Here is a 12530-nt window from a genome sequence, read left to right on the forward strand (position 1 = left end):
TCACTGCCACTCCTCCCTCAAATAACACCCTCAGGCAGGTGATAGCAGTATTTGAGGTGTTTTTTCAGGTGGTGATCTGCTAGATGAAAACCATTCTACCTGCGCAGGTGTCTGGTCTGTCACTTCAGAGCTGTCCCACCCCGATAGTGGTCGTGAAGTCAATTCTCAGCCCCTCCCCTGTTATTATTACCACTATTGTCATTGTCATCCACACGACAATCCTGTGAAGTAGGTTTTTTTTTTTGTTTTTTGTTTTTTGTTTTTTTTTGAGACAGAGTCTCGCTCTGTCCCCCCAGACTGGAGGGCAGTGGTGTGATCTCGGCTCACTGCAATCTCTGCCTCCTAGGTTCAAGTGATTCTCGTGCCTCAGCCTCCCGAGTAGCTGGGACTACAGGCATTCACCACCATGCCCGGCTGATTTTTTTTTGTATTTTTAGTAGAGATGGGGTTTCACCATGTTGGCCAGGCTGGTCTTGAACTGCTGACCTCAAGTGATCCACCCGCCTCAGCCTCCCAAATTTCTGGGATTACAGGTGTGAGCCACCGTGCCTGGCCAGTTTAGATATTATCAATGCCACCTTATAACTAAGAAAATGAGGGCTCAGAGAGGCAAAGTGACTTGGCCAAGGACACGGAGCTAGAGCCAGGATCTAAACCAGGCCTGTCAGGCTCAGAGTATGTATGCTTTCCACATTAAGTTTCAGGGAGTTCGTTTGGTCAAGGAAAGTAAAGCTAAATTATTCTTAAACTGACTGTAAAATGTAGACATCCAAAAAAAAAAAAAAAAAACTCTTGTGAAGAAAAAGTCACAATGAACATTTACCCTAAGACGAGCGTTGTGCAGACACTGGGCAAGGCACGTTCACACATAGTGCCTCACTTGTCACTCCCACCAGCCCTGTGAAGAAGGAGAAATTCTTCTCCATTATCCCAGGCCTGGAAATGGAGATTCTGTCAAGCGCAGAGATTTGTTCAAAATCCCACAGGTGACAGGGGATGCCCCGGGATTGGAAGGTGAGTCTTTGAGACTCCAAGCCCAGTGCTCACTCCTCCCACGAGACTGTGGTCAGAAATGAGAAGCTATGGCAAGTAAAGATGAAGGGGGGACGTTGGGGTGATGTGGTATCTGGAGTTTTACTTTATTACTTTTTAATTTTTTATTGAAGCAGGGTCTCACTCTGTTGCCCAGGCTGAAGTGCAGTGGCACAATCATGGCTCACTGCAGCCTCGCCCTTCTAGACTCGGGTGATCCTCCCACTTCAGCCTCCTGAGTAGCTGGGACCATAGGTGTGTGCCACCATGCTCAGCTAATTTTTGTAGAGATAGGGTTTTGCTATGTTGCCCAGGCTGGTCTCAAACTCCTGAGCTTGAGCGATCTGCCTGTCTCAGCCTCCCAAAGCACTGGGATTACAGGTATAAGCCACTGTGCCCAGCCTAGAGTTCCACTTTAATATATCTGGTAGAGCAGGAACAGGCACAAAAATCAGCTTTTTTTAGTTAGGGAAACTGAGGCTTAGAGAAGTACAGCTGGAAAGTAGAGATGCTGGTATTTTGCTTGAATCTGTCTGACTTTTAGGCCTTTGCTCTCTTCACCACTCCACACTGTGGTTGCCAAAGCCAGATATCTCCTCCTTCGGACAGTCTCTTCTCCAAGCCACAGCCTGAGGTCCACTGGGAACTCTGGGTCCTTTTCTCTCAGGTGGAAAAGATTTGAGCCTCTTTGTCTTACAACCCCTAATAGTGTCAGGCACTGTACTAGGTAATTTACAAGCATTTATTCATTTAATTCCCATAACAAGCCTGCGAGGTAGAAACTACTATTATTCCCATTTTTATGATGAAGGATCTCAGGCCTGGAGAGGCCATATGATTAGAAGTGAGGGAACGGAATCTGCATTGGAGACTGACTCCAGACCAAGTTCTTAACTGCTGGGGTTGCTGTAGATTTCACTCTCTGAGGTACATCATGCATGAGACCTAAAGACCAGAGTCCAAAGCCCCAGCTCTCTTGTCCCTATCCATGAATTCCCACCCCCTCCTAAAGACACCCCTCACGCCCATCTTACACCATGGATTAAGTCCTACTTCAGTTAGAGACTTCCTTTGGCCACCTTCGTACCTAATCCAGCTTTCACAATTACCCTCAAGAGAGGCACTATTGCTTCTGTTTTCCTGAGGAGACAATTGAGGCCCTAGGGTCTCACAGGGTGGGTGTCAAGCTCCGAAAACACCTGTGTGTCTCTCTAAGACTCGTGCTCTCCCTACTCAGGCTCTCCCTGCTGGGGAGCCATGCAGGAGCCTGGGAAATCAGCTACTCCAAATCACGATTCCTGAATTCTGCCCCTGCCCATGTGCCTGACCCCCTCCCCACACTGGAGGAGGGGCATTGGCTCAGTGATGTCCAGGGCTCCCTCTTTATCTCAGAGCATTGGGTCCTGTCTTCATGACTCCATCAGGGCCCAGCTCTGGCGGAGGACCAGCCTCCTGAGTACAGGGCTGACCTTCAGGCAGCTCTGGCCACCCCTGTGGCTCTACAGGGGTCCCAAGTCACATCCCTTCTCAGGGGAGGCCAATTCCCCTACCTCTGATTTCTGTGGGACCCTGGGACCTTCTCCAAGGCCCTTTCCGTCAGACTCCATGTCTTCGTATCCCTTGCACTCATCAGGCCTGTCCTGGGGCGGTGGAAGTCATAAGGCCAGGCTGCTGGACCACACACTTCACCAAGTCACTGGGATTTTCACCAAGGCTCTGGTTGGGGCACTCATTCCTTCATTAAAGTATTCACTCAAGTATGTGCCTTCTCTAGCAACTCTTCTTTTTCCCTTCAGTATTTTTAAATTTATTATAAAAATATTCAACAATATAAATCTATGTAAAGTAAAAGGGGAGGCTTTCCTCAATCCCCAATATCACTCTTGATTGGAACTAACTACCCTTAACAGATTTGGGGAATCCTTCCAGAAATGTCTATATGTGTGCATATATATGTGCAAATATAATGCACATGTGTAGTATTTACAGACATGCAATCATATGACACACGTTACCTAGCATGCAATAGGCACTGTGACTTTTCCATCACTTCCTTTCTTCCTGAGTGTTGTCTTAGAACCACCTTTCTGTGTTAGTCCACAGAAGCCTACCTTATTACTTTTGAGGGCTGTGTAATTTTTCTCTGTGTAATTGTGCCAGTAGCACAATCTCCTTCAGATGACCGTCAGTGTTTTCCTATTACAACTATGGCCGTCACTTCCTGAGTTCCTATCATGTGCCTGTCACTACGGGAGGCCCTTTATGTACTCTGTTTTTTTTGAGACAGGGTCTCGCTCTGTTGCCCAGCATGGAGTGTTCAGCAGCTCACTGCAACCTTGACCTGCTAGGCTCAAATGATCCTCCCACTTCAGCCTTCCAAGTAGCTGGGACCACACGTGCGCACCACCAAGCCTGGCTAATTTTTGTATTTTTTGTAGAGACAGAGTTTTGCCATGTTGCCTAGGCTGGTCTCGAACTCCTGAGCTCAAGGGATCCACCTGCCCCAGCTTCCCAAAGTGCTGGGATTACAGGTGTGAGCCACCATGCCTGGCCTACATACATTTTTTTAATGATATGGCATTCTTATTCTTGGATACTTCATGCCCAGCATATAATAGGTGCTCAGGAAATTACTGGAAGACCTAGCTCAAATGTTTCACCTCTGTGAAGCCTCTTATATTCCCTTTCCCTGTTCCCTCCCATCTCCCATTCAGGTCCTGCACTGGGCCTGACAGAGGATTGAGCGAGGCAAAGACCCTGGCTAGAGAAACTCACAGACTATAAACAGGCCTGGAAACAGATAATTACAGCAGAGAGTGGGAACAAGAAGCATACACCAGGAACATAGGAAGAATGACTGACACATTTGTGATGGTTTCTCGTATGTGTTAGCTTGACTGGGCCAAGGGGTGCCCAGATGAGATGTTATTTCTGGGTGTGTCTGTGAGGGTGTTTCCAGATGAGATTAGCCTCTGAGTTAGTGGACTTGGTAAAGTAGATTGAGCTCCCAAATGTAGGTGGGCATCGTCCAAACTGTTGCAGGCCTGATTAGAACAAAGAGGAGGGAAGGAGAGGATTTGTCTCCTTCCTGCCTGCCTGCTGCTTGAGCTGGGACGTCGGTCTTCTCCTGCCCTTGGACTGGCATTTATACCAGCAGTTCCCCTGGTTCTCAGGCATTTGGGGTTGGGCTGGAAACAATATCACTGGCTCTCCTGGACCTCCAGCTTGCAAGGGCAGACTGTGGAACTTTTTAGCCTCTGTAACTTCTCAGTCTCCATAATTGTGTGAGCCAGTTTCCTCATTATCTATCTATCTATCTATCTATCTATCTATCTATCTATCTATCTATCTATCTATCTATCATCTATCTATCTAATCATCTATCTATCTATCGTCTATCTATCTATCATCTATCTATCTATTCATCAATCAATCTCCCTAATCTATCTCCAGTTGGCTCTGTTTCTCTGGAGAAACCTAAGGCATCATCCAAAGTGATCCAAGGAGGCTTCTTAGAAGAGGTGACAGGCAAGCTGACTTTCAAAGGCATCGGTCAGGGATGCGAGGAAGCTGCCTGAGTTCTGTCTCACCCTATATGTGGATTGACTTCCTGTATCTGTACTACTTTTCCTCCCTCATAATTTATGCCTCTACTTCCATAAAAAGGGATTTGGGTAGATTCTGATTTTTATAAAATCATACAATAAAATACAACCATTAAGTAAGGAAAAGAAGTAAGAACTTTGTAATACAACGGGAAAAGAGAATGAACTACAAACCTACACTTAGAATAGTTCCTGTGTTTGATACAAGATTTAACTCTGTGCTTCTCAGCAGGCAAGAAGGTAGCACATCTGCACACATTGCAGTGTGGGGACGGAGGGCCCATCCAGTGACATCAGGAGAGCGCTTGCTCGCCCACCCCCTCTCTATTGATTTGTTCATTGTGTTTATGGCTCCCTTGTGTGTTTGGCTGGTCAGTGTTTCGAACTGGTCTTTAGTTATATCTCATCCAAATGACTAAGGCATATGGAGAGGTTGTGGAGCCAAAAGTTTAGAAGCACCTATTATGTGCCACTCCTACTACTCTTCTCTGCAACATAAATAGAGGAAACTGAGGCTCAGAGGAGTTAAGTAAAACACTGGTTAAGGTGGCCCAGGGGCCCACATCTCCTGACCCCAGCATAGGCTCTTTATGAGTTTGGATGGATGAGATCTTTGGATGAGATATCTCAGAACAAGGAGCCAGCCTGGGTGATCCATTTGCCAAGCTAGAGTCACTGAGCAAGCCAGACACCTACAGATGCCACAGGTAGGAACAACAGCTGTGTACTCTGGCTCAGCTTGAGAATAGTTGGTTTAATTTATGAATTTAGATGGTTGAAAAACCAAAAGCCATAGAAACAATCAGCACTTATCAAGTACCTGCTATGTGCCAGGAACTTCTGTCTCCCTCTTTTCATCTGTGAAATGGGGATGACAGTAAAATAATGCCAACCTCTCCTGATTGATGAAGGATCAAGTGAGAGCCATGGAATCACTTAGCACAGAGGCTGTACTTAATATGTTCTTGAGAAATATTATTGTTATTTTCTTTTGTCTTTTTTTTTTTTTGAGATAGAGTCTCGTGGTCACCCAGGCTGGAGTGCAATGGCACGATCTCAGCTCACTGCAACCTCTGCCTCCCAGGTTCAAGTGATTCTCCTGCTTCAGCCTCCCGAGTAGCTGGGATTAGAGGCGCCCACCACCACGCCCAGCTAATTTCTGTATTTCTAGTAGAGATGGGGATTCACCTAAAGTGCAGGCATGAGCCACCGCGCCCGGCCCACCTTAGCCTTCTGAGTAGCTACGACCACAGGCGCCGGGCACTGTGTCCGGCTAAGTTTTTGATTTTTTTGTAGGGACATTGCCCAGGCTGGTCTGGAGTTCCTGGGCTCAGGTGATCCTGCTGCCTCCAGCTCCCAAAGTGCTGGGATTATAGGCGTGAGCATGTTGGCCAGGCTGGTCTCGAACTCCTGACCTCAAGTGATCCACCTACCTCGGCCTCCCAAAGTGATGGGATTACAGGCGTAAGCCACTGCATCCAGCCTGTCATTATTATTATTATTATCGTCCTCACAATAGTCCTGTGCTGTTGCTGCCAGTGCCAGTGCTGCCTTACTGCTAAGGAACTGAGGCTCAGGGAAATGAAATGTCCAAGATCAGCGAGTTAGAGCCGGGATTCTAACCCAAGCCTTTGGGGCTCAATTCCTATACTCTCCATGTTAAGGGACAGAGGCCAGGAGATCAGGAGATAAAAATGAAGGTTCAGGAAAAGCATGTTAGGCAGGTAGGCTTAGGATAAGCACGCATGGCATGAGGTCTTTCTGCTGGGTGAGAGGGCCTCTGAACGGCAGCTGCAGGGAGAATGTGGGCGGCACACGTGGCTGGCCTGGGCCCTGCGGGTAAGAGCTGTGGTCATTGTGGTGGGGCCCTGCTCAGGCCATGCCTAGCACCCAGAGGAGCAGCAGAGAAGTGACTGCAAAGCAGCCTGGGGCCAGAACCAGGTCCCAGGGCGGTCAGGCCAGCTGAGGGACTATAGGCTGGTTGATGAGAGTTTACAAAGAGTAGGATCACAGCATTGGTGGGGACCACATTTTTGGCTTATCCTCACTTACTCTAACCCAAGTATTAAATTGCAGTAATTAAAAGTGGAAGTTAAGGGTGTGGGCTAAGCATGTTTCACACAACACAAAGGGGTGAAGAGGGCATGCTCCCTCCCTGCCACCCTGTCTGCTCCATTTGGCCGGTGAAGTCTGTGCCCCACTTATTTGGCATCACCCACCTATGCAGGCAGCAACCAGGTGAGAGAAAGCAGCTGCAGTCATGAAAGCGTTGGCTTCAGGGCTGGAAAATCTGGGCTGAGGTTCTGACTCTGTGACCTGGGGAAATTTATTTTACTTCTCTGAGCCTCTGCTGTCCCTTCTAAAATAATCCCAGGCTCTAGGGTTAAATTTAGGATCAAGTGAGAGCCAGGGACTCACTTAGCATAAAGGGTGCACTTAGTAAGTGCTTTGATGCATTATTTTCTTCGTCATTGTCTTCGTCACTTGAGCTGCTATAACTGGGTAGCTTATAATCAACAGAAATGTGTCTCTCACCTTTCTGGAGCCTGGAAAGTCCAAGATCCAGGTGCGGGCAGATTCAGTGTCTGGTGAGGGCCTGTATTCTAGTTCATAGACTTCAACTTTTTGGTGCAACCTCACATGACAGAAGGGGCAGGGGGTCTCTCTAGGGCCCCTTTATAAGGGCACAAATCCCATTCATGAGGGCTCCAGCCCCAAGACTTAATCACCACGCAAAGGCCCCACCTTCTAATACCATCACCTTGCAGGTGAGGATTTTAACATATTAATTTTGGGGGGGACTTAAACGTTTCAACCGTAGCAGTCATTATTATTATCATTCTCACAATGGCACTGTGGAGTTTCCTCAGGAGTGCTGCCTCAGTTTCCCCATCTGCAATGGGAATAGCCGTGGCTACTCCAGAGTGTGGCTTTCAGGATTAAATAAGACGGAGCACACAACACAGTGCCTGGCACACAGGAGGCCTTTCCTCCCTCCCTCCGTCAGCCACTTCTGCAGGGCTGGTTGTTCTAATTATCTTAATTCACCAGGAGGCGCCAGCCTCTCTATCAGGGTTCCCTGTGCGGTGGGGCCCTGAGACCAAGAGTCAAGCTGAGGAGGTGGTGACGCTGGCCATGTATCTAGAGGACATAGGGCAAGGCCAAGCTGTCAGCCAGAGAGAGAAATACTTACAATTTTTCAGAGGCCACATAGCTCCTTCCCTACCTCATTATCTCCTTTTATTCTTGTACCTCCTCTGGGGGAGTGGGATAGATGTGATCTTCATTTTGCAGATGGGGAAACTGAGGTAAGTAATCATTCCATGGCCACACATTGGGTCCTTAATGGAGCTGGTACTAGCTACCTCCTTCCACAGTCACCTACCAGCGCTGGGGCTATGGCCACCAAGGGGAGAAGCAGCAAGTCTGGGGGGTCCTCACAGGTGGAGGCTTACTGACTCGGGAAAGACCACTGCCTCCATGGCCTGGTGGGGATTGGGAGGGCCTGGTGGGAGGAGGGAAGCTGGAAGGGGTAGCTTTCTCCTAGAAAGCTCAGTCCCTTTTCAGTGACTTCTTACGTTGTGTCTTTAGAGTTCCGAACTAGTATTTTGCAAGGAGGTCTCAAGACTGTGAACATCACCCTCAGATGGAAGCTTCAAGAGTATCTGCCTAGGTCCTCCACCCATTTGACTGATTAGGAAACAGAGCTCCAGAGAGAAGTGACTTAGCCAAGGGCAGGGCCAGTAGCAGAATACTGCAGTCCAGTGTTTTCACACCACTGTTGGAGGCCCTGGGGACAGAGCAATCCAGAGGAGAGGACATTTGGGCAGGACATGGTAGGCAGTGAGGCCACAGTGAGATGCTAGGTCTTATTCTGCTGGGCACTGCGATCAAATCATCACTTATCTTTTCCCTGCAACAACCCTGGGCGGTCAAGGTTGTTGTCCTCACGTTACAGGGTAGGAAGCAAGACTTAGAGAAGGCCAAAGTCAAATAGCTTCTTCGTGAAGGACGCAGAATTCAAATCTGGACCTGCCTGTCTCCAAATCCTACACGTTTTCTATTACATCTCTTGCACTGGGTTCCATAGTGGCCCCCCAAAATTCATGCCTTTCCAGGAACCTCAGAATATAGCCTTGTTTGAAAATAAAGTCTCTGCGGATATAATTAGCTAAGTTAAAATGAGGTCATTCTAGAATGGAATGGGCCCTAAGTCCAATATGGTGGGTGTCATTATAAGAAGAGGAAAGATACAGAGACAGACAGGAGACTGCCATGTGAAGACACAGGCAGGGAAGAACACCATGTTGGGATCGAGGCAGAGACTCAAATGATGCGTCTACGAGACAAGAAACATGCAGGATTGCCGGCAACTGCCCGAAGCTAGAAGAGGCAAGGAAGGATTCTCCCCTAGAGCCTTCAGAGACAGTGTGGTCCTGCCAACACCTTGATTTCAGACTTCTAGCTTCCAGAACTGTGAGACAATAAATTCCTATTGTTTTAAGCCACCCAGTTTGTGGTACTTTATCACAGCGGTCCTAAGAAATTAATATACCTCCTTCCCATGGTACAGAAGGGGGGTGACATACAGGCATCATAGCTCCCAGGTGTGGTCCTGCTGAAATTTAGACTCTCAGGACAAACCCAAGGCAGAGGAGGAGGATGAAGGACATGTGATGTTTGACATTTACTATTTGCAGGGCTTTGTGCTTGGCACTTCACATATGGGATCTTGATGTAAGTACAGCCATTCCCATTTCACAGATGAGGAAACTGAGACTTAGAAAAGGGAAGTTATTTGCCCCTAAGCTCATTTTTTCCCTGCCCCTTGGTGCTATGCAAGGAGCAAACCCAGACTGTAGTTTGAGTTCCAGGGAAGTAAGTTACTCACTTCCCTTCTCTCAGCCTCACTTTCCTCATCCAGAAAATGGGAATAATAGTTTCTGCTTCTTAGGTGGTTGTGATTTCTTCTCACATCCCTTCACTCAACAGCTATTTACAGACGGTGTCCTCTGTGTCAGCCTCTGCTCTAGGCTCCAGAGACACAGCAGTGAACGAGATGTGCCCAGTTCTTGCTCCTAGGAGTCTGATTCTTTTGGGTAACGCCTGTCAGGTGCTCCACAGGGGCCAGCACTTAGTGAGTGCTTGGGGAACGTTATGGGGATAAGAATATAGGATCGAATGGGATGGTGTGCAGAATGGGCTTGGCCTGTAAGAGGAGCTCATTTTGGCATTCATTCTCTACCCTGCCAGTGGTGGTACAGCCTCCTGGACAAGGAAGGTACAAGGTCCTTTGGGCCTGGGCTCCATGTTCTTGGGCACCCAGCAGTCGCTGCTGTAAGCTGCCTCCCCAGAGCCAGCAGAACTCTCTGCCCAGGCCTGGTCTGTGGTCTGTGCAGGCCGCCGAAGGGGCCTTGGGTCTTCTCATACGGTCCTCATTGCTGCACTGTCCCCCTCAGCTGAGCCTCCTCAGCTCAGCCCCACGCACTCCCTGACACCGTCCCTGCAGGGGCCAGGCCTGAGCCTGTCCTGGAGGCACTCCCAGCTGTCCTGATATCCCCTCTGGCTTCTGCAGACACTCCCCCTTCCTGCCCCTGGAGGCCTCCTCTGGTCACCAGCCCCTTCCCCTCCCCTCGAGAGGTGTCTCCAGACATCACCTCTGTGCTATTCTTTTTTCCTGGCAACAGTGGCATTAAATATCAACTAGGCTCTGCTCAGTGCTGGCAGGGTGGGGGTTCTTGATAACCATGTGGTTTAGGGGAGGGTCTTCTCAAGCCCCTGCATGATGGGCTAGGAATGATTGGGTTGATTGTGGTCTGGCTCTGTTCCCAACTCACTGCGCTTCCTTGAGCAAACCTCTTCCTTCCCAGATCTGGATTTCTCTGAGAGGCAGCCCTCTCTGCTTTCAGCCAGGGGGGGTGAGAACCAGGGCACAGAGGTGAAACCTGAGCCACTGGCAGCAGCCAATCCCAGGAGGGCTGACTTCTTCCAGGTGGGCTCTGGAAGGGGCTCTGGGGATGCAGCGCAGCTATGCCCATCAGGCCTCAGAGAAGCTCGTCCTCCTGTCCTCACTTGCCCTGAGTGAGCCGGGAAAGCTGGCAGCAAGCACTGGGAAGCGGGCTCTGGCGGGCCCTGATGGCTCAGCGGTGGCAGCAGCAGTGGTGGCAGGGGCTATTCTGAGCGCTGGGAGGGGCTGGGGAGCTGAGACTGGAGGAGGGGAAGTGACAGGGAGGAGACAGTCTCTTGAGGGCGAGGGGAGTGCCACCGTAGCGCCGGGTGGGGGGGTGTCTGCCGATGGCAGTGTGTGTTGGGAGAATTGTGTGGTGTGTGCTCCTCACTGGGAGTGGGCGAGCCAGCTGAGGTATTGAGGCATGCACTGGGATTGTTTGAGTGTACGTGTACAAGTTTTGTGATCCAAGCACGAGTTGAGTGGGTAATGCGTACATCCATTTGCCTGCGGGCAAGTGAGTGCGCGTGCACTGGAATGCGAGCATGTTCCAGTGTCCAGGGAGGTGTGAGTGAAGAATATGTGCCTGTGTGTGGAAAAACGAGGAATGAAAGGGGAAGCAAGTGGGGGCTTGTTTGTGAACAGAAATGAATGTGGGCATGGTAGGGAGGGTGGATGGGAGCTTGAGAGCCAGCCTGGGGGAGCGGGGAAGGGTGAGAGTTGGTGGTCAAGGGAACTGTAGGTAGAAACCGTGGGTCTGTGTAATTGGGACACAAGTGTGAGGCACGTGGCGAGTGTGCTTGTGAGTGAGCCTACGTGTGTGAGCGGCTGTGAGTGTGTGAATGGTAAGAGCAGGTGGGACTGTATGAGCTGGACAAAGTAGGAAGAGAAGATATGTACAAACAACAGCAGCAGTAAAAACAGCTAGCAGTTATTGCGCGCCTACTCTGAGCCTGGTGCTCACATTCATAAACATATTTAATTTTTCAAATATCCTGTGAAGGTAGTGCTATTATGGTAGTCATTTGTAGAGTAGGAAAGAGTGGCTTTGAGCAGTCATGTAACTTGCCCATGCTCTTAATCACTATGTTATACTGCCTCAAAATGAATGTGTGAGCAGGGGCCAAGTTGTGAGTGAGGATAATGTGAGTGTGCGCCATTGGGTGTGAGTTTGAATGTGTGTGTGTGTGTGTGTGTATAGGAGCTGAGTGTGCCAGACATGGGCCTCAGAGGAGAGTCCAGGCAGCAGCTGTGGACACTGGGCGGGCAGGGGCCTGAGTCAGCCTCTAGTGCATCTCTGCCAACCTGGCTTCCCAGACCCACGGTGGCAGCCTGTGCCAGGGCCCCCAGCTAAGGATCCTCCCAGCACTGGTATGGCCCTCAGCAGGCCTCTGTCTCACAGCTCAGAGCTGGGCCAGGGCTGCAGACTGGCGGGAGGCTTGCTCGGTCTCCAGGGTCCATTAGGGGAGCAGCTCCCAGTATGGACTCCCCAGGCATGGAGGGCATATGAGTGATGTGGTGGCGGGGGGTGGATTCAGCAATGATTTCAGGCTCCTTGTGACGCTAAACAGAACTACCTGCAGGATGTGTGTATGTGTATGGATGGGGGGGGGTCGTCAGCCAGCACTTCCCATGCCCACCCTTGCCTTGGGATGTGACTCAGGCAAATGCCACACCAGGCATCTGCAAGCAAGGCCTGCTCCCACCCTGGGGAATGAGGAGGGGCTCCTCCAGCCCCACCGCCACCCTCACCCGTGGCCCTGCTCGTCAGGTCCTAAAGTGGAAGGAAGAAATTTTTGAGAAAGGAGGCCATCTCCCATGGCCTGCGCTCAGCCCTCCCACTGCCCAGAGACCTTTGCACCTCCAGCCTCCTCAGGAGCAAGGTACTGGCTGGTAAAGAAATCAGGAGCTTGAGGTTCCGGTCCTGGCCATGCCACCAGGGCAAT

The sequence above is a fragment of the Hylobates moloch genome, unplaced genomic scaffold (genome assembly GCF_009828535.3).
Source record: "Hylobates moloch isolate HMO894 unplaced genomic scaffold, HMol_V3 SCAFFOLD_8, whole genome shotgun sequence".
NCBI classification, from domain to species: Eukaryota; Metazoa; Chordata; class Mammalia; order Primates; family Hylobatidae; genus Hylobates; species Hylobates moloch.